The following is a 21,271-nucleotide window of genomic DNA, read 5'->3' on the forward strand; positions in this document are numbered from 1 at the left end:
CGCGAGGTTTCCTGGTGGTGGCCACCACAGCAGCAGCAGCCGCAGCCTTCTTGGTAGGCTTTGCTTCTACCATGATGATGATGAGATAACCAAGGTGATGAGAGACGCTCAGACAGTCACGGGGGAATGATGCTGCCGCCGCTTGAGCCGAACCTATTTATGTGCCGGCACGGTACAGAAGCTGCAACCTGGCAACTCGTCCACCAATCACGACGGTTGGTTTTACGGCTCCGAAACCTGGATCCCATATCTTCTCTAAAATAGAAGCATTTGTTCATGTTCTTTGTAAAAGTATCATAAAGCAGGACAGATGAGACAAATATCATAAAAACTGAAGAGCAGATGAGCACACACATGTATGTATTACAAAAGAAAATCCACAAATTCATTAGAAATTGGCAGGGTAGGCTGAGGAAGTAGGTAGATGTAAAATGTCTGTAAATGGCGAAAGAACATAAACCCAAGACTGAATAAACGATGTTAAATATCCATGCCAAGGAGACAAAAATATGTTAGGATACAATTACCATTAAGACACCACAAGAAGGTCCGTATCCTGCCGTGATGACTAAAAAGAGTTGGTTATTAGCCACAATGTGTAGGCAGTCTCATGCCAACGGCCATACCACGTTGAGAACACCGCTTCTCGTCCGATCAGCGAAGTTAAGCAACGTTGGGTTTGGTTAGTACTTGGATGGGTGACCGCCTGGGAACACCAAATGCTGTTGGCAATAATGTTTTTTGTTTTGTTTTGTTTTGTTTCGTTTGTTTTTGTTTGAATGGCTGGCTGGCTGGCTGGCTGGCTGGCTGGCTGGCTGGCTGGCTGGCTCCACGGGAAATTCACGGAGTTGTGTGGAATAAGGCCTGGTAAAATGAATTAATATGTATGTCATGTTTAAAACAAACTCGCTTAATATAGTGTGTGAGGCTTTATACAAAAACAAACAACCAAAACAAAACATGTTGTATATATATATATATATATATATATATATATATATATATATATATATATATATATATATATATATATATATATATATATATATATAGCTTAATCCGGGTTTGAACTCGCAACTCCAAGAATACGCATCACTTATATACACTTTACCACTGGACCACTGCAGGACACTTGATGCTGAGGTATCAATTTAATGACGTAAATGCCATTTCCACAAATAAATGATAATTTAAAAGTATTTGTATGTACAAATCTTTTCTGTTTAAAAGGCTACAATATCAGTTACTGATATAATTTGTGTTAATGTTTCTATACCCACAGGAAGGCATGTTTTTGCTTATATGTAAGGGGTACGGAGAAGGAATCCACAGACCATCATTCCCCTTCCCCCCCCCCCCCCTCCACCTACTACTACCACCACCACCACCACCACCACCACCACCACCACTACTCACCACTACTCACCACCAATCACCACCAATCACCACCACCACCAATCACCACCACCACACCTAACCGAAAACCCCCTAACACATCAACCCTCCCCCCAATCAACAGGCGAAATAATAACCCTCAAATGCCTGCCTGCCTGCCTGCCAGCCAGCCAATACTAACGGTCTTCTCAGAAAGAAAATCTCTTTGTATCTGTATTACTTGATGAAATGTATGATTCTAATAATGAAAATAAATTGTTATGTCGGTTGTATGAGCATAATGACCAATATGCACATGATATGAATGAATTAAATAGTGTAGTTTTAAGTAATTAGGTTGTAGACACATTAAGCGGATATGATATTTGACGCGTCCAGAACTGGTGATTTTTGGTTTAGTTTTAAATGCACCACCACCACCACCATTGCTTCCCCAGAGCCTAATTAAGGACCGGTAAAAGGAGTCAATATGTATGTCATCTATAAAACCAAAGAATGAATAAAAACACACACACACAAACCTACATAATAGTACTAGGAAGATTGTATGGCATAAAAAAAAAAAAAGTACTCCCATTGGGTCGTTTGAACTCGCGACTTCCAAAACACCAGCCACACACCTTACCACCCAGCCACCATAGAGTTGGTATAATTGTGCAACTTTAGTTATAAAACTAAAGTTCTTATTGTCTCAAATCTTATTGTCTGTTCTATGAAAAGGCATGATGTAAATTATGTATTTTTTGAATGATTGAATTGTAGGCACATTAAGCGGATTCGATATTTGATATATCCAGAAAAGGTGATTTCTGTTCAGTTTTAAAATGCATCACCGTTAACGCTAAAGGACTGGTAAAACGACTCGATGTTTGTCATTTTTAAAATAAACACTAAAACTAGGCCCTTAACATATATAATGTTTGAATATAAATTGAATGCATATAAATACAAAGTGGGAGTGGCTGGCTGGCTGGCTGGCTGGCTGGCTGGCTGGCTGGCTGGCTGGCTGGCTGGCTGGCTGGCTGGCTGGCTGCCTGCCTGCCTGCCTGGCTGGCTGGCTGGCTGGCTGGCTGGCTGGCTGGCTGCCTGCCTGCCTGCCTGCCTGCCTGCCTGCCTGCCTGCCTGCCTGCCAGCCTGCCTGCCTGCCTGCCTGCCTGCCTGCCTGCCTGCCTGGCTGGCTGGCTGGCTGGCTGGCTGGCTGCCCGCCCGCCCGCCCGCCTGCCCGCCCGCCTGCTTGCCTTGCCTTGCCTGTCCTGTCCTGTTATTGCCTTGCCTTGCCTTGCCTTGCCTTGCCTTGCCTTGCCTTGCCTTGCCTTGCCTTGCCTTGCCTTGCCTTGCCTTGCCTTGCCCTGCCCTGCCTTGGCTGCAGCTGGCTGGCTGGCCGTAAATCAACTCTTAACAACACCACACCACACCACACCATCACTCATCACCCATCACCCACCACCGGCCCCAGTCTCCCAGCCTCTCTTATATACCCGAGCAGGCCCTTTAAATTATTTGAATTGTTGCACTTCGGCCAATGGCACGATCGCTGCTGCTCAAACATATTCTGGTTCACAAGTATTATAATATATTATATTATATATATATATATATATATATATATATATATATATATATATATATATATATATATATTTATTCATGAAACACATTAAAACCTTGATCATTTATTCATTCATTACGTCTAGTGAAGAATTGCTTTTGTTCATTTGTATGATTAAAAATTGATAGAATATGAATTCCTCGCTTAAAGTAAAATATAAAATATATATTGGATTTATATGATTGGTTAATATTCCAAGTGATGCTGAATATCCCCTATAATTTTGTTTTGTTTGTTTGTTATGTACACATTCCAAATGAAATCAATATAAATGTTATTATTAATGTTTGAAAGTTGATTGTCTACTTGAATCTCTCTATTAAAGTGTGTGTGGCTCCGGATGGAGCCTGGTTATGGTATTTGTCGTGGTGGGTGGCAGAAGTGCTTACTTCTTCTCTGTCTTCTTTGGCAAAAGAACTGCCTGAATGTTTGGAAGAACACCTCCCTGTGCAATGGTTACGCCAGACAGAAGTTTGTTGAGTTCTTCGTCGTTGCGGATGGCCAACTGCAAGTGACGTGGGATGATACGGGTCTTCTTGTTGTCACGTGCGGCGTTACCGGCGAGCTCCAGAACTTCGGCAGCGAGGTATTCCATGACGGCTGCCAGGTAGACAGGAGCGCCAGCACCGACGCGTTCGGCGTAGTTGCCTTTACGCAGCAGACGGTGAATTCTGCCCACGGGGAACTGAAGTCCGGCCCTGCTGGAGCGAGACTTTGACTTGCCCTTCACTTTGCCTCCCTTGCCGCGTCCTGACATTGCTGCTGCTGTTGTGGGTTTGTGGTGTTTTATGCCGGCCCGCAGATCGAGCTTCGTGTTATATACCCCGCTCAGGATCAAGGGAGTCCGCCACTGACCAATCAGCGCGCTCCGCCACGCGACCCGCTCTGAGCTGAGTCGCGAGCGGGATATAAAAGGAAAGCTCGACTCGCGCAAAAGTTCATTATTGTATCGCAACGCCAGCCAGCACGAGCATCATCATGCCACCCAAGGCATCTGGAAAGGCTGCCAAGAAGGCCGGAAAGGCCCAGAAGGCCATTGCCAAGGGCGATAAGAAAAAGAAGCGCAGGAGGAAGGAGAGCTACAGCATCTACATCTACAAAGTGCTGAAGCAGGTCCACCCCGACACTGGTATCTCTTCCAAAGCCATGTCGATCATGAACTCGTTCGTGAACGACATCTTCGAGCGCATCGCCGCCGAGGCTTCTCGCCTGGCCCACTACAACAAGCGTTCCACCATTACCAGTCGGGAGATCCAGACGGCTGTAAGGCTCCTGTTGCCCGGAGAACTGGCCAAGCACGCCGTCTCTGAGGGCACTAAGGCCGTCACCAAGTACACCTCCTCCAAGTAAACGGCTTACTTACTGCCCTGTGGTGGTGGCTTGGCCTCAAACCAACAAACTCGGCTCCATTGGAGCCACACTTTAATTTCTAAAGAGATTGTGAGTGTTAGACACCAATACTATTATAACAAAAACCTCTGTCACTGAAAGCAAATAGCTATAAAATGAGAATATTTATGAAACTGTCTGTGTGTGTTTCTCTCTCTCAGTCTCTGTCTGTCTGTCTGTCTGTCTCTGTCTCTGTCTCTGCATGTCTCTCTCTCTCTCTCTCTCTCTCTCTCTCTCTCTCTCTCTCTCTCTCTCTCTCTCTCTCTCTCTCTCTCTCTCTCTCTCTCTCTCTCTCTCTCTCTCTCTCAACACACATATAAACACTCGGTATCTTTTTTCTAGAGATTAGAGATTCATTGTTATGTTCCACATTAGGATTACTATGCAGGCCACCCTCTTAAGGTTTGAAAATGTCAAGAAAACGGTTAATTTAAAATGTCATCTCCTAACTTAACAGATTAAGCCAGAGGACCAAAAACAGAATAAAACAGGACAGGACAGTATGTCACTTATACAAGCTGCTTTTATTTCTAGTACAGTATGACAATTTTTTTTTTTTTTTTTTTTGGAGGGGGGGGGGGAGGATCCTTGGCAGTGCATAAGAATGAAAAGCGACGGCGTTTTGTTTGTAAGAGGACAGGTTGTACTACAAATGACTTGATTTATTGATATCACGTGTACAGTGTATGTATGCCACCTAAATTATTGTATTTATTTATTTATTATATGTATAGATGAAGGTTAATTCATATGACTGATGCTAGGAATGTCTGAAATCTCCTTAGAAGGATATTTTGGCCCTGAGAAGGGCCGAGTTTGGTGTATACTAGGGTGGTCGTTTTAGCTTATGCACGCTCTCCACGGATACGGCGAGCAAGCTGAATGTCCTTTGGCATGATGGTGACACGCTTGGCGTGGATGGCACAGAGGTTAGTGTCCTCGAAGAGACCGACCAGGTAAGCCTCGGATGCCTCCTGTAAAGCCATGACGGCAGACGACTGGAAGCGAAGATCGGTCTTGAAGTCCTGGGCAATCTCGCGCACCAGACGCTGGAAGGGAAGTTTCCTGATGAGCAACTCTGTGCTCTTCTGGTAACGACGGATCTCACGCAGGGCGACCGTTCCGGGCCTGTAACGGTGAGGCTTCTTCACGCCCCCTGTGGCAGGAGCAGATTTGCGTGCTGCCTTGGTGGCCAGCTGCTTACGAGGAGCCTTGCCTCCCGTGGACTTGCGAGCAGTCTGCTTGGTGCGAGCCATGGTGAACAACTGTGGTTTGTGATGGCCGGCGCCGAAAAATTTTTGCTTATATACGCCGTCTCGAGGCGCTTGCTCGAGCGCCATTGGCTGCTCGACTCGCCTACGTCACCCCGTTGCCCCTCCCCTCCTTCCTCTGGCTGCAGCCAACAGGCAGCTCACCTCAAACACTATTATCGCTGATTTTGCTCTATTTTTTGGATTTGTGCAAAAGTCATTTCACAGAGACGTGAAACAGACGAGTAGGCAACTGCAGTTTTGAAAGCGTTGTGAGAAAGCCGTGTTTCTGCTCGAGTACAAGCATAAAGTAAGGACAGGCAGGAGTTAGGAGTTGCCATGCTACAAGTACGTCCGCTTGACGGGATATAGTCTGGGGAAATCGTGCCGAAATTTTATTATTCACACAACTTCAACACCATGACTGGACGCGGCAAGGGAGGCAAGGGACTCGGAAAGGGTGGCGCCAAGCGTCATCGTAAGGTGCTACGTGACAACATCCAGGGCATCACCAAGCCCGCTATTCGTCGCTTAGCTCGTCGTGGCGGCGTGAAGCGTATTTCGGGTCTCATCTACGAAGAGACCCGTGGCGTCCTGAAGGTGTTCCTCGAGAACGTCATCCGTGATGCTGTAACCTACACGGAACACGCCAAGAGGAAGACCGTCACTGCCATGGACGTGGTGTACGCTCTGAAGCGCCAGGGTCGTACCCTCTACGGATTCGGCGGATAAGAGCTTGGCTAATCCATCGATTCCACCCACCACCACCTCAAAACGGGACCTAATTAGGTCCCTATACTTTTTTACTGAAGGGCTTAATAGACGATAACATAAATTGTTTTGATATCAGCTAGCACATTGGGTCTTATGAAATCTATTTTTTATCCTCGCATGCTTAAAGGGACTCTGATTGGGGAGGGAGGGGTGGGGGGGGGGGGAAGGTTTGTTCCGTTATATACTAGCAGAGCAGGATCATTGGTGGTGGTGGGGGGGGGGGGGGGTGAGGGAGAGAGAGAGAGAGAGAGAGATCTTTCCCAACTCTTCCTTTTTACATGAGTGAGCTACCCGTTTTATTCATTTTATCCTTCTCAGAGCTGTTTTGATAGTATCCAAATGATGGTAAATGAAAAGGGAGGACACGAATATCTACCCAGAATTCAGGACTGGCAATCGATATGCATGTTTGAGTGCGAATCTTTTTCTCTCTCAACTTAGGTATACGTTTATGTCGTACCTAAAAGCGAGAACCACACTATTGGGACAAGTATGCAAGGCCCAATTTTCCTAACAAGCACAGTTAATTTTGTTATTTTCGAACATTTCTTTCCAAATTGGTTTATCCAATTAACAGTATTATATTAAGATCATGAATTGCTGGGTTAGGTTAGGTTAGGTTAGCTTAGCTTAGGTTAGGTTAGGTTAGCTTAGCTTAGCTTGGGTTAGCTTAGGTTAGGTTAGGTTAGCTTAGCTTGGGTTAGCATAGGTTAGGTTAGGTTTGATTACATTTCTATGTTAGATTTAACTCAAATTCAAAACAATTGCAGTCATTCGGCTTGTTAGTCAACTTGCCTCTAATAGGGGCAATTTGTCTAACAAGACTATTTAGTTTTGTGTGCATATATATATATATATATATATATATATATATATATATATATATATATATATATATATATATATATATATATATATATATATATATATATATATATATATATATATATATATATATATATATATATATATATATATATATATATATATTATAGCTTCAAGACTCCGAACCAATATAGAAGCATCAAGAGGAAGTGCTTGTGTTATGGGCCAATAGGCCTTCTGCAGTTACTTCCATTCTTATGTTTTTATTCCCATTGGTTCGTGTTTTATCTTGTGTAAATGTCAATCACCTCACCCAAAACTTTGGTACCATATCACCTCACCCATGTATGTGTATATATATATATATATATATATATATATATATATATATATATATATATATATATATATATATATATATATATATATATATATATATATATAATATACAGAGTAAATCTACCCCAAAAGTAATGATTTATTTGTCTACAAAACTAAACTCTTTTTGGAATCATATGAGGCCCCTCCACTGAGGGGGGAGGCCTGGATGTTTATTGTCATGTGTATTCATGCTGCTTGCATGTCGTCGTTTATTTTGCCTTTGTTGTTTTCTTGACAGCTTTCTTTGCCTTGGGTGGTTTGGGAGATTTTGAAGCTCTCTTTATTTTGGGCTTTTTGTTCCCAACAACAAGCTGCTGCTGCTGCTTCTTTTTCAAGGCTGTAGGTGGTTTGTTGCTTGTGGCGGCTTTCTTGGGAGTTACCACGGCCTTCTTTGCTGCTGTAGATGGTTTCTTGGTTGTGGTGGCTTTCTTGGGAGTTAGAACGGCCCTCTTCTCTGCTACGGCCAGCTTGAATGATCCACTAGCTCCACTTCCCTTGGTCTGAACAAGAATGCCGTCAGCCACTGCTTTCTTGAGAAATCTTCGGATGTAAATGGCGATCTTGGCAGCCTCGACTTTGTTGTTGGCAACAACGTACTTCTTGATTGCTTGTAGAGACGAGCCCTTACGGTCTTTGAGTGCTGCGACCGCGGCTAGAACCATTTGACTAGTTTTCGGGTGAGCAACCTGGACGCGAGGTTTCCTGGTGGTGGCCACCACAGCAGCAGCAGCCGCAGCCTTCTTGGTAGGCTTTGCTTCTACCATGATGATGATGAGATAACCAAGGTGATGAGAGACGCTCAGACAGTCACGGGGGAATGATGCTGCCGCCGCTTGAGCCGAACCTATTTATGTGCCGGCACGGTACAGAAGCTGCAACCTGGCAACTCGTCCACCAATCACGACGGTTGGTTTTACGGCTCCGAAACCTGGATCCCATATCTTCTCTAAAATAGAAGCATTTGTTCATGTTCTTTGTAAAAGTATCATAAAGCAGGACAGATGAGACAAATATCATAAAAACTGAAGAGCAGATGAGCACACACATGTATGTATTACAAAAGAAAATCCACAAATTCATTAGAAATTGGCAGGGTAGGCTGAGGAAGTAGGTAGATGTAAAATGTCTGTAAATGGCGAAAGAACATAAACCCAAGACTGAATAAACGATGTTAAATATCCATGCCAAGGAGACAAAAATATGTTAGGATACAATTACCATTAAGACACCACAAGAAGGTCCGTATCCTGCCGTGATGACTAAAAAGAGTTGGTTATTAGCCACAATGTGTAGGCAGTCTCATGCCAACGGCCATACCACGTTGAGAACACCGCTTCTCGTCCGATCAGCGAAGTTAAGCAACGTTGGGTTTGGTTAGTACTTGGATGGGTGACCGCCTGGGAACACCAAATGCTGTTGGCAATAATGTTTTTTGTTTTGTTTTGTTTTGTTTCGTTTGTTTTTGTTTGAATGGCTGGCTGGCTGGCTGGCTGGCTGGCTGGCTGGCTGGCTGGCTGGCTCCACGGGAAATTCACGGAGTTGTGTGGAATAAGGCCTGGTAAAATGAATTAATATGTATGTCATGTTTAAAACAAACTCGCTTAATATAGTGTGTGAGGCTTTATACAAAAACAAACAACCAAAACAAAACATGTTGTATATATATATATATATATATATATATATATATATATATATATATATATATATATATATATATATATATATATATATATATAACCTAGAAGGGGTACCACCTCTGGTGCAAATGTAGGGACCCATAGCCTCGGAGAAGAAAATAAAGAGTACTCAGAGAAGACCTTGTGGATCCTCACTGAACACTTTGATATTTTCTTCTCCTACCACCCCTATTCTTTTGTTAAGTGTGTATATTTATCTAACTTATATATTTATCTAACTTTAACTTATATATATATATATATATATATATATATATATATATATATATATATATATATATATATATATATATAGCTTAATCCGGGTTTGAACTCGCAACTCCAAGAATACGCATCACTTATATACACTTTACCACTGGACCACTGCAGGACACTTGATGCTGAGGTATCAATTTAATGACGTAAATGCCATTTCCACAAATAAATGATAATTTAAAAGTATTTGTATGTACAAATCTTTTCTGTTTAAAAGGCTACAATATCAGTTACTGATATAATTTGTGTTAATGTTTCTATACCCACAGGAAGGCATGTTTTTGCTTATATGTAAGGGGTACGGAGAAGGAATCCACAGACCATCATTCCCCTTCCCCCCCCCCCCCCCCCTCCCACCTACTACTACCACCACCACCACCACCACCACCACCACCACTACTCACCACTACTCACCACCAATCACCACCAATCACCACCACCACCAATCACCACCACCACACCTAACCGAAAACCCCCTAACACATCAACCCTCCCCCCAATCAACAGGCGAAATAATAACCCTCAAATGCCTGCCTGCCTGCCTGCCAGCCAGCCAATACTAACGGTCTTCTCAGAAAGAAAATCTCTTTGTATCTGTATTACTTGATGAAATGTATGATTCTAATAATGAAAATAAATTGTTATGTCGGTTGTATGAGCATAATGACCAATATGCACATGATATGAATGAATTAAATAGTGTAGTTTTAAGTAATTAGGTTGTAGACACATTAAGCGGATATGATATTTGACGCGTCCAGAACTGGTGATTTTTGGTTTAGTTTTAAATGCACCACCACCACCACCATTGCTTCCCCAGAGCCTAATTAAGGACCGGTAAAAGGAGTCAATATGTATGTCATCTATAAAACCAAAGAATGAATAAAAACACACACACACAAACCTACATAATAGTACTAGGAAGATTGTATGGCATAAAAAAAAAAAAAGTACTCCCATTGGGTCGTTTGAACTCGCGACTTCCAAAACACCAGCCACACACCTTACCACCCAGCCACCATAGAGTTGGTATAATTGTGCAACTTTAGTTATAAAACTAAAGTTCTTATTGTCTCAAATCTTATTGTCTGTTCTATGAAAAGGCATGATGTAAATTATGTATTTTTTGAATGATTGAATTGTAGGCACATTAAGCGGATTCGATATTTGATATATCCAGAAAAGGTGATTTCTGTTCAGTTTTAAAATGCATCACCGTTAACGCTAAAGGACTGGTAAAACGACTCGATGTTTGTCATTTTTAAAATAAACACTAAAACTAGGCCCTTAACATATATAATGTTTGAATATAAATTGAATGCATATAAATACAAAGTGGGAGTGGCTGGCTGGCTGGCTGGCTGGCTGGCTGGCTGGCTGGCTGGCTGGCTGGCTGGCTGGCTGGCTGGCTGGCTGCCTGCCTGCCTGCCTGGCTGGCTGGCTGGCTGGCTGGCTGGCTGGCTGGCTGCCTGCCTGCCTGCCTGCCTGCCTGCCTGCCTGCCTGCCTGCCTGCCAGCCTGCCTGCCTGCCTGCCTGCCTGCCTGCCTGCCTGCCTGGCTGGCTGGCTGGCTGGCTGGCTGGCTGCCCGCCCGCCCGCCCGCCTGCCCGCCCGCCTGCTTGCCTTGCCTTGCCTGTCCTGTCCTGTTATTGCCTTGCCTTGCCTTGCCTTGCCTTGCCTTGCCTTGCCTTGCCTTGCCTTGCCTTGCCTTGCCTTGCCTTGCCTTGCCCTGCCCTGCCTTGGCTGCAGCTGGCTGGCTGGCCGTAAATCAACTCTTAACAACACCACACCACACCACACCATCACTCATCACCCACCACCGGCCCCAGTCTCCCAGCCTCTCTTATATACCCGAGCAGGCCCTTTAAATTATTTGAATTGTTGCACTTCGGCCAATGGCACGATCGCTGCTGCTCAAACATATTCTGGTTCACAAGTATTATAATATATTATATTATATTATATTATATATATATATATATATATATATATATATATATATATATATATATATATATATATATATATATATATATATATATATTTATTCATGAAACACATTAAAACCTTGATCATTTATTCATTCATTACGTCTAGTGAAGAATTGCTTTTGTTCATTTGTATGATTAAAAATTGATAGAATATGAATTCCTCGCTTAAAGTAAAATATAAAATATATATTGGATTTATATGATTGGTTAATATTCCAAGTGATGCTGAATATCCCCTATAATTTTGTTTTGTTTGTTTGTTATGTACACATTCCAAATGAAATCAATATAAATGTTATTATTAATGTTTGAAAGTTGATTGTCTACTTGAATCTCTCTATTAAAGTGTGTGTGGCTCCGGATGGAGCCTGGTTATGGTATTTGTCGTGGTGGGTGGCAGAAGTGCTTACTTCTTCTCTGTCTTCTTTGGCAAAAGAACTGCCTGAATGTTTGGAAGAACACCTCCCTGTGCAATGGTTACGCCAGACAGAAGTTTGTTGAGTTCTTCGTCGTTGCGGATGGCCAACTGCAAGTGACGTGGGATGATACGGGTCTTCTTGTTGTCACGTGCGGCGTTACCGGCGAGCTCCAGAACTTCGGCAGCGAGGTATTCCATGACGGCTGCCAGGTAGACAGGAGCGCCAGCACCGACGCGTTCGGCGTAGTTGCCTTTACGCAGCAGACGGTGAATTCTGCCCACGGGGAACTGAAGTCCGGCCCTGCTGGAGCGAGACTTTGACTTGCCCTTCACTTTGCCTCCCTTGCCGCGTCCTGACATTGCTGCTGCTGTTGTGGGTTTGTGGTGTTTTATGCCGGCCCGCAGATCGAGCTTCGTGTTATATACCCCGCTCAGGATCAAGGGAGTCCGCCACTGACCAATCAGCGCGCTCCGCCACGCGACCCGCTCTGAGCTGAGTCGCGAGCGGGATATAAAAGGAAAGCTCGACTCGCGCAAAAGTTCATTATTGTATCGCAACGCCAGCCAGCACGAGCATCATCATGCCACCCAAGGCATCTGGAAAGGCTGCCAAGAAGGCCGGAAAGGCCCAGAAGGCCATTGCCAAGGGCGATAAGAAAAAGAAGCGCAGGAGGAAGGAGAGCTACAGCATCTACATCTACAAAGTGCTGAAGCAGGTCCACCCCGACACTGGTATCTCTTCCAAAGCCATGTCGATCATGAACTCGTTCGTGAACGACATCTTCGAGCGCATCGCCGCCGAGGCTTCTCGCCTGGCCCACTACAACAAGCGTTCCACCATTACCAGTCGGGAGATCCAGACGGCTGTAAGGCTCCTGTTGCCCGGAGAACTGGCCAAGCACGCCGTCTCTGAGGGCACTAAGGCCGTCACCAAGTACACCTCCTCCAAGTAAACGGCTTACTTACTGCCCTGTGGTGGTGGCTTGGCCTCAAACCAACAAACTCGGCTCCATTGGAGCCACACTTTAATTTCTAAAGAGATTGTGAGTGTTAGACACCAATACTATTATAACAAAAACCTCTGTCACTGAAAGCAAATAGCTATAAAATGAGAATATTTATGAAACTGTCTGTGTGTGTTTCTCTCTCTCAGTCTCTGTCTGTCTGTCTGTCTGTCTCTGTCTCTGTCTCTGCATGTCTCTCTCTCTCTCTCTCTCTCTCTCTCTCTCTCTCTCTCTCTCTCTCTCTCTCTCTCTCTCTCTCTCTCTCTCTCTCTCTCTCTCTCTCTCTCTCTCTCTCTCAACACACATATAAACACTCGGTATCTTTTTTCTAGAGATTAGAGATTCATTGTTATGTTCCACATTAGGATTACTATGCAGGCCACCCTCTTAAGGTTTGAAAATGTCAAGAAAACGGTTAATTTAAAATGTCATCTCCTAACTTAACAGATTAAGCCAGAGGACCAAAAACAGAATAAAACAGGACAGGACAGTATGTCACTTATACAAGCTGCTTTTATTTCTAGTACAGTATGACAATTTTTTTTTTTTTTTTTTTTGGAGGGGGGGGGGAGGATCCTTGGCAGTGCATAAGAATGAAAATCGACGGCGTTTTGTTTGTAAGAGGACAGGTTGTACTACAAATGACTTGATTTATTGATATCACGTGTACAGTGTATGTATGCCACCTAAATTATTGTATTTATTTATTTATTATATGTATAGATGAAGGTTAATTCATATGACTGATGCTAGGAATGTCTGAAATCTCCTTAGAAGGATATTTTGGCCCTGAGAAGGGCCGAGTTTGGTGTATACTAGGGTGGTCGTTTTAGCTTATGCACGCTCTCCACGGATACGGCGAGCAAGCTGAATGTCCTTTGGCATGATGGTGACACGCTTGGCGTGGATGGCACAGAGGTTAGTGTCCTCGAAGAGACCGACCAGGTAAGCCTCGGATGCCTCCTGTAAAGCCATGACGGCAGACGACTGGAAGCGAAGATCGGTCTTGAAGTCCTGGGCAATCTCGCGCACCAGACGCTGGAAGGGAAGTTTCCTGATGAGCAACTCTGTGCTCTTCTGGTAACGACGGATCTCACGCAGGGCGACCGTTCCGGGCCTGTAACGGTGAGGCTTCTTCACGCCCCCTGTGGCAGGAGCAGATTTGCGTGCTGCCTTGGTGGCCAGCTGCTTACGAGGAGCCTTGCCTCCCGTGGACTTGCGAGCAGTCTGCTTGGTGCGAGCCATGGTGAACAACTGTGGTTTGTGATGGCCGGCGCCGAAAAATTTTTGCTTATATACGCCGTCTCGAGGCGCTTGCTCGAGCGCCATTGGCTGCTCGACTCGCCTACGTCACCCCGTTGCCCCTCCCCTCCTTCCTCTGGCTGCAGCCAACAGGCAGCTCACCTCAAACACTATTATCGCTGATTTTGCTCTATTTTTTGGATTTGTGCAAAAGTCATTTCACAGAGACGTGAAACAGACGAGTAGGCAACTGCAGTTTTGAAAGCGTTGTGAGAAAGCCGTGTTTCTGCTCGAGTACAAGCATAAAGTAAGGACAGGCAGGAGTTAGGAGTTGCCATGCTACAAGTACGTCCGCTTGACGGGATATAGTCTGGGGAAATCGTGCTCATTTCATTTCAAGCAGGAGAGGAAGCTTGCACCTAGCACTGCCGGGTGGGTAAATATTGAGCAGCAACGTGAGCGCTTCCCTCCTGACTTCTAGCGTGGTGCCTGCATAGGCATCATGCTTTTCAGAGTGAAGGTGCGGTTCCGAGGAACCGACACCACTTTTAACAAGGCCGAGATCATGGAGCTACTGACCTCGACCTCTGGGGTAGCACCCATCGACGTCGTTATGGACGTTAAGGGACCCCAAATTCTCTTCAGTAGTGCAGCTGCACTAGAAGCCCTTTTCACCACAACATCGACCACTGCACTCGAGGCAAAGGGGCTAACACTCCTGCCTCCCCTCCAATTCCAGGCTGTAAGAACAATATTCATTCACAGAGTGAGTGCCATCATCGCCGAACAGCCCATCACTGAGATCTTGAAGAGCATAAACGCTCTGAACCGGTCTCTTACAGCCATCTCGGCCCACCTCATCCAGCAGGGTGAAAGCGGGAGGCCAACCCTCAAGGTCACCCTCAAGACTCCTGCAGAGGCTACTCTCGCGGCCGACAACGGACTCAGATGCTGTGGAGTGGCCTGCACACCCCACCAGATCACCAGGCAGCGTTACTTCCGCCTTCGTCAATGTTTTCGGTGTTATCAATACACCCACTACGCCCAGAAGTGCCCAAACAGGCTGCAGAAATGCAGCATTTGTACTGGAGAACACCATCACAGGACCTGCACAGCCACCATCAAGCGCTGTCTACTTTGCAACGGAGAACACACAGCCGTCTCTCAAGACTGCCCCACCAGGCAGGAAGAAATAGCGAAAATGATCGACGCCAGACCTCGAAATCCTACTCCAAGAGTGAAATCTTTCAACATTCAAGCAGAAGCCTTCCCAGCACTCCCGACAAGTGGCGCCGCAAGCGGCGCACAACTCAACTACTGGACCAGCAGCTCCCGCGCCAGCCACTCAAGGTCACAGACAACACCTCTCAACCCAGCCAGCCAGCCGTCCTCACTCACGCCGCCTGCAGCCACCCCTGATAGCACTGTTGCAGCCCTGATACACTTCGCAACGGCGCTCTCAGGCGAAGATCTCAGACTACGTTATGAATTACTGAAGGAACTATACAAGGAGAACAACCTACCATCGTTTGTGATACCAGAGGCCATGTTCACCTCCCGCTCTACTACAACAGAGGCCAACCCTACACCAGCCACTCCTGCAAACCCGACTACGGCAAACGACAGCACCCCGACGGCTTCTCAACCGATCTCAACATCTGCTGAACCAGCAACTGTCATCGCACCTGAACCCAAAGTGACTACCAGCATAGCAGCCCCGAAAATGTTCAACCCATACACTACTGTCATGAGTTTTGTTGAAGAAAACACCGACCCGAGAATGCAAGAATTCCACGTACCACTGCGGGACCCAGTATATGAACACGAGGACGGGGACGGCTGCGAATTGTCAGAATTCGACAATGAATCGGTCTCCCCAGTAAGCCTAGATGGTCTGCGATCCCCACGCAGATTCCTGATTCACGACCCCAAGGACACAGAAGAACCATTGTCAATCCTGGACGTGGAAGCAGGAACAATAACGAAAAGACACAGAAACGGCGAAGAAACTGTTACCAGGGTAGTAACTGACATGAAAACCCTGATGTACAACAGCGTATGGCGAGCAGCAAGAGAAGAACTGAACGAATATAAAGTAGTGACAAGACCCACACCTTCACCAAGCACGCCAACAGACCAAACTCCACGCAAGAGAACAAGGAAGAATAACAAGCCTAGCTTCAACACCAGACTCGCCCGAAGGTAGCCGCCTTCACCCCCCCCCCCTCTTTAGGGGTATAGGGACCTAATTTTGCTCGTTTTGAGGTGGTGGAACCCCTGCAAGCTTCGGAGCAGACCAACGTGCAAGACAGAAGACGGAAGACTCCAGCTTCAAAGAAGAAAGAAGACTTCAGCTTCAAAGAAGAAAGAAGACTTCAACTCCTAAGAAGAAAGAAGACTCCACACGTCATGAGGAAAGAAGACCTCACACCGCCGCCCCTCCCTCGGGACCCTGCCAGCCAAGCCTAAGCCGACCAGGTGTTCAAGTAGCCTCATATTCAGCCGCGCAGCTGGGTCTAGCCCTGGCTCTATCTCTACAACTCCGACGCTTCCTCTCACCCAAGCTATTCTTCACCTATACCCACTTCAAAGCTCACCCGAAGGGTATCTTGTCCTATATTTAATTCGATTCGATTCGATTCCGAAATTTTATTATTCACACAACTTCAACACCATGACTGGACGCGGCAAGGGAGGCAAGGGACTCGGAAAGGGTGGCGCCAAGCGTCATCGTAAGGTGCTACGTGACAACATCCAGGGCATCACCAAGCCCGCTATTCGTCGCTTAGCTCGTCGTGGCGGCGTGAAGCGTATTTCGGGTCTCATCTACGAAGAGACCCGTGGCGTCCTGAAGGTGTTCCTCGAGAACGTCATCCGTGATGCTGTAACCTACACGGAACACGCCAAGAGGAAGACCGTCACTGCCATGGACGTGGTGTACGCTCTGAAGCGCCAGGGTCGTACCCTCTACGGATTCGGCGGATAAGAGCTTGGCTAATCCATCGATTCCACCCACCACCACCTCAAAACGGGACCTAATTAGGTCCCTATACTTTTTTACTGAAGGGCTTAATAGACGATAACATAAATTGTTTTGATATCAGCTAGCACATTGGGTCTTATGAAATCTATTTTTTATCCTCGCATGCTTAAAGGGACTCTGATTGGGGAGGGAGGGGTGGGGGGGGGGGGGGAAGGTTTGTTCCGTTATATACTAGCAGAGCAGGATCATTGGTGGTGGTGGGGGGGGGGGGGGTGAGGGAGAGAGAGAGAGAGAGAGAGATCTTTCCCAACTCTTCCTTTTTACATGAGTGAGCTACCCGTTTTATTCATTTTATCCTTCTCAGAGCTGTTTTGATAGTATCCAAATGATGGTAAATGAAAAGGGAGGACACGAATATCTACCCAGAATTCAGGACTGGCAATCGATATGCATGTTTGAGTGCGAATCTTTTTCTCTCTCAACTTAGGTATACGTTTATGTCGTACCTAAAAGCGAGAACCACACTATTGGGACAAGTATGCAAGGCCCAATTTTCCTAACAAGCACAGTTAATTTTGTTATTTTCGAACATTTCTTTCCAAATTGGTTTATCCAATTAACAGTATTATATTAAGATCATGAATTGCTGGGTTAGGTTAGGTTAGGTTAGCTTAGCTTAGGTTAGGTTAGGTTAGCTTAGCTTAGCTTGGGTTAGCTTAGGTTAGGTTAGGTTAGCTTAGCTTGGGTTAGCATAGGTTAGGTTAGGTTTGATTACATTTCTATGTTAGATTTAACTCAAATTCAAAACAATTGCAGTCATTCGGCTTGTTAGTCAACTTGCCTCTAATAGGGGCAATTTGTCTAACAAGACTATTTAGTTTTGTGTGCATATATATATATATATATATATATATATATATATATATATATATATATATATATATATATATATATATATATATATATATATATATATATATATATATATTATAGCTTCAAGACTCCGAACCAATATAGAAGCATCAAGAGGAAGTGCTTGTGTTATGGGCCAATAGGCCTTCTGCAGTTACTTCCATTCTTATGTTTTTATTCCCATTGGTTCGTGTTTTATCTTGTGTAAATGTCAATCACCTCACCCAAAACTTTGGTACCATATCACCTCACCCATGTATGTGTATATATATATATATATATATATATATATATATATATATATATATATATATATATATATATATATATATATATATATATATATATATATATAATATACAGAGTAAATCTACCCCAAAAGTAATGATTTATTTGTCTACAAAACTAAACTCTTTTTGGAATCATATGAGGCCCCTCCACTGAGGGGGGAGGCCTGGATGTTTATTGTCATGTGTATTCATGCTGCTTGCATGTCGTCGTTTATTTTGCCTTTGTTGTTTTCTTGACAGCTTTCTTTGCCTTGGGTGGTTTGGGAGATTTTGAAGCTCTCTTTATTTTGGGCTTTTTGTTCCCAACAACAAGCTGCTGCTGCTGCTTCTTTTTCAAGGCTGTAGGTGGTTTGTTGCTTGTGGCGGCTTTCTTGGGAGTTACCACGGCCTTCTTTGCTGCTGTAGATGGTTTCTTGGTTGTGGTGGCTTTCTTGGGAGTTAGAACGGCCCTCTTCTCTGCTACGGCCAGCTTGAATGATCCACTAGCTCCACTTCCCTTGGTCTGAACAAGAATGCCGTCAGCCACTGCTTTCTTGAGAAATCTTCGGATGTAAATGGCGATCTTGGCAGCCTCGACTTTGTTGTTGGCAACAACGTACTTCTTGATTGCTTGTAGAGACGAGCCCTTACGGTCTTTGAGTGCTGCGACCGCGGCTAGAACCATTTGACTAGTTTTCGGGTGAGCAACCTGGACGCGAGGTTTCCTGGTGGTGGCCACCACAGCAGCAGCAGCCGCAGCCTTCTTGGTAGGCTTTGCTTCTACCATGATGATGATGAGATAACCAAGGTGATGAGAGACGCTCAGACAGTCACGGGGGAATGATGCTGCCGCCGCTTGAGCCGAACCTATTTATGTGCCGGCACGGTACAGAAGCTGCAACCTGGCAACTCGTCCACCAATCACGACGGTTGGTTTTACGGCTCCGAAACCTGGATCCCATATCTTCTCTAAAATAGAAGCATTTGTTCATGTTCTTTGTAAAAGTATCATAAAGCAGGACAGATGAGACAAATATCATAAAAACTGAAGAGCAGATGAGCACACACATGTATGTATTACAAAAGAAAATCCACAAATTCATTAGAAATTGGCAGGGTAGGCTGAGGAAGTAGGTAGATGTAAAATGTCTGTAAATGGCGAAAGAACATAAACCCAAGACTGAATAAACGATGTTAAATATCCATGCCAAGGAGACAAAAATATGTTAGGATACAATTACCATTAAGACACCACAAGAAGGTCCGTATCCTGCCGTGATGACTAAAAAGAGTTGGTTATTAGCCACAATGTGTAGGCAGTCTCATGCCAACGGCCATACCACGTTGAGAACACCGCTTCTCGTCCGATCAGCGAAGTTAAGCAACGTTGGGTTTGGTTAGTACTTGGATGGGTGACCGCCTGGGAACACCAAATGCTGTTGGCAATAATGTTTTTTGTTTTGTTTTGTTTTGTTTCGTTTGTTTTTGTTTGAATGGCTGGCTGGCTGGCTGGCTGGCTGGCTGGCTGGCTGGCTGGCTGGCTGGCTCCACGGGAAATTCACGGAGTTGTGTGGAATAAGGCCTGGTAAAATGAATTAATATGTATGTCATGTTTAAAACAAACTCGCTTAATATAGTGTGTGAGGCTTTATACAAAAACAAACAACCAAAACAAAACATGTTGTATATATATATATATATATATATATATATATATATATATATATATATATATATATATATATATATATATATATATATATATATATATATATATAGCTTAATCCGGGTTTGAACTCGCAACTCCAAGAATACGCATCACTTATATACACTTTACCACTGGACCACTGCAGGACACTTGATGCTGAGGTATCAATTTAATGACGTAAATGCCATTTCCACAAATAAATGATAATTTAAAAGTATTTGTATGTACAAATCTTTTCTGTTTAAAAGGCTACAATATCAGTTACTGATATAATTTGTGTTAATGTTTCTATACCCACAGGAAGGCATGTTTTTGCTTATATGTAAGGGGTACGGAGAAGGAATCCACAGACCATCATTCCCCTTCCCCCCCCCCCCCTCCCACCTACTACTACCACCACCACCACCACCACCACCACCACCACCACTACTCACCACTACTCACCACCAATCACCACCAATCACCACCACCACCAATCACCACCACCACACCTAACCGAAAACCCCCTAACACATCAACCCTCCCCCCAATCAACAGGCGAAATAATAACCCTCAAATGCCTGCCTGCCTGCCTGCCAGCCAGCCAATACTAACGGTCTTCTCAGAAAGAAAATCTCTTTGTATCTGTATTACTTGATGAAATGTATGATTCTAATAATGAAAATAAATTGTTATGTCGGTTGTATGAGCATAATGACCAATATGCACATGATATGAATGAATTAAATAGTGTAGTTTTAAGTAATTAGGTTGTAGACACATTAAGCGGATATGATATTTGACGCGTCCAGAACTGGTGATTTTTGGTTTAGTTTTAAATGCACCACCACCACCACCATTGCTTCCCCAGAGCCTAAATAAGGACCGGTAAAAGGAGTCAATATGTATGTCATCTATAAAACCAAAGAATGAATAAAAACACACACACACAAACCTACATAATAGTACTAGGAAGATTGTATGGCATAAAAAAAAAAAAAGTACTCCCATTGGGTCGTTTGAACTCGCGACTTCCAAAACACCAGCCACACACCTTACCACCCAGCCACCATAGAGTTGGTATAATTGTGCAACTTTAGTTATAAAACTAAAGTTCTTATTGTCTCAAATCTTATTGTCTGTTCTATGAAAAGGCATGATGTAAATTATGTATTTTTTGAATGATTGA

General features: G+C 44.3%; 3 non-coding genes across 3 annotated transcripts; all 3 read left to right on the forward strand.

The window, feature by feature from the left end:
- Positions 1-612: 612 nt before the first annotated feature.
- LOC123750409 (5S ribosomal RNA) lies at positions 613-731 on the forward strand. Its single transcript, XR_006772003.1, has one exon. It is a non-coding gene; the product is annotated as a 5S ribosomal RNA (ribosomal RNA).
- An 8,195-nt stretch (positions 732-8,926) lies between these two features.
- On the forward strand, positions 8,927-9,045 carry LOC138356346 (5S ribosomal RNA). Its single transcript, XR_011224374.1, has one exon. It is a non-coding gene; the product is annotated as a 5S ribosomal RNA (ribosomal RNA).
- Positions 9,046-19,721: 10,676 nt separating this feature from the next.
- On the forward strand, positions 19,722-19,840 carry LOC123750698 (5S ribosomal RNA). The gene has a single exon (XR_006772034.1). It is a non-coding gene; the product is annotated as a 5S ribosomal RNA (ribosomal RNA).
- The last annotated feature ends 1,431 nt before the right edge of the window (positions 19,841-21,271 follow it).

This window comes from Procambarus clarkii, chromosome 71 (assembly GCF_040958095.1).
Source record: "Procambarus clarkii isolate CNS0578487 chromosome 71, FALCON_Pclarkii_2.0, whole genome shotgun sequence".
Lineage (NCBI taxonomy): Eukaryota > Metazoa > Arthropoda > Malacostraca > Decapoda > Cambaridae > Procambarus > Procambarus clarkii.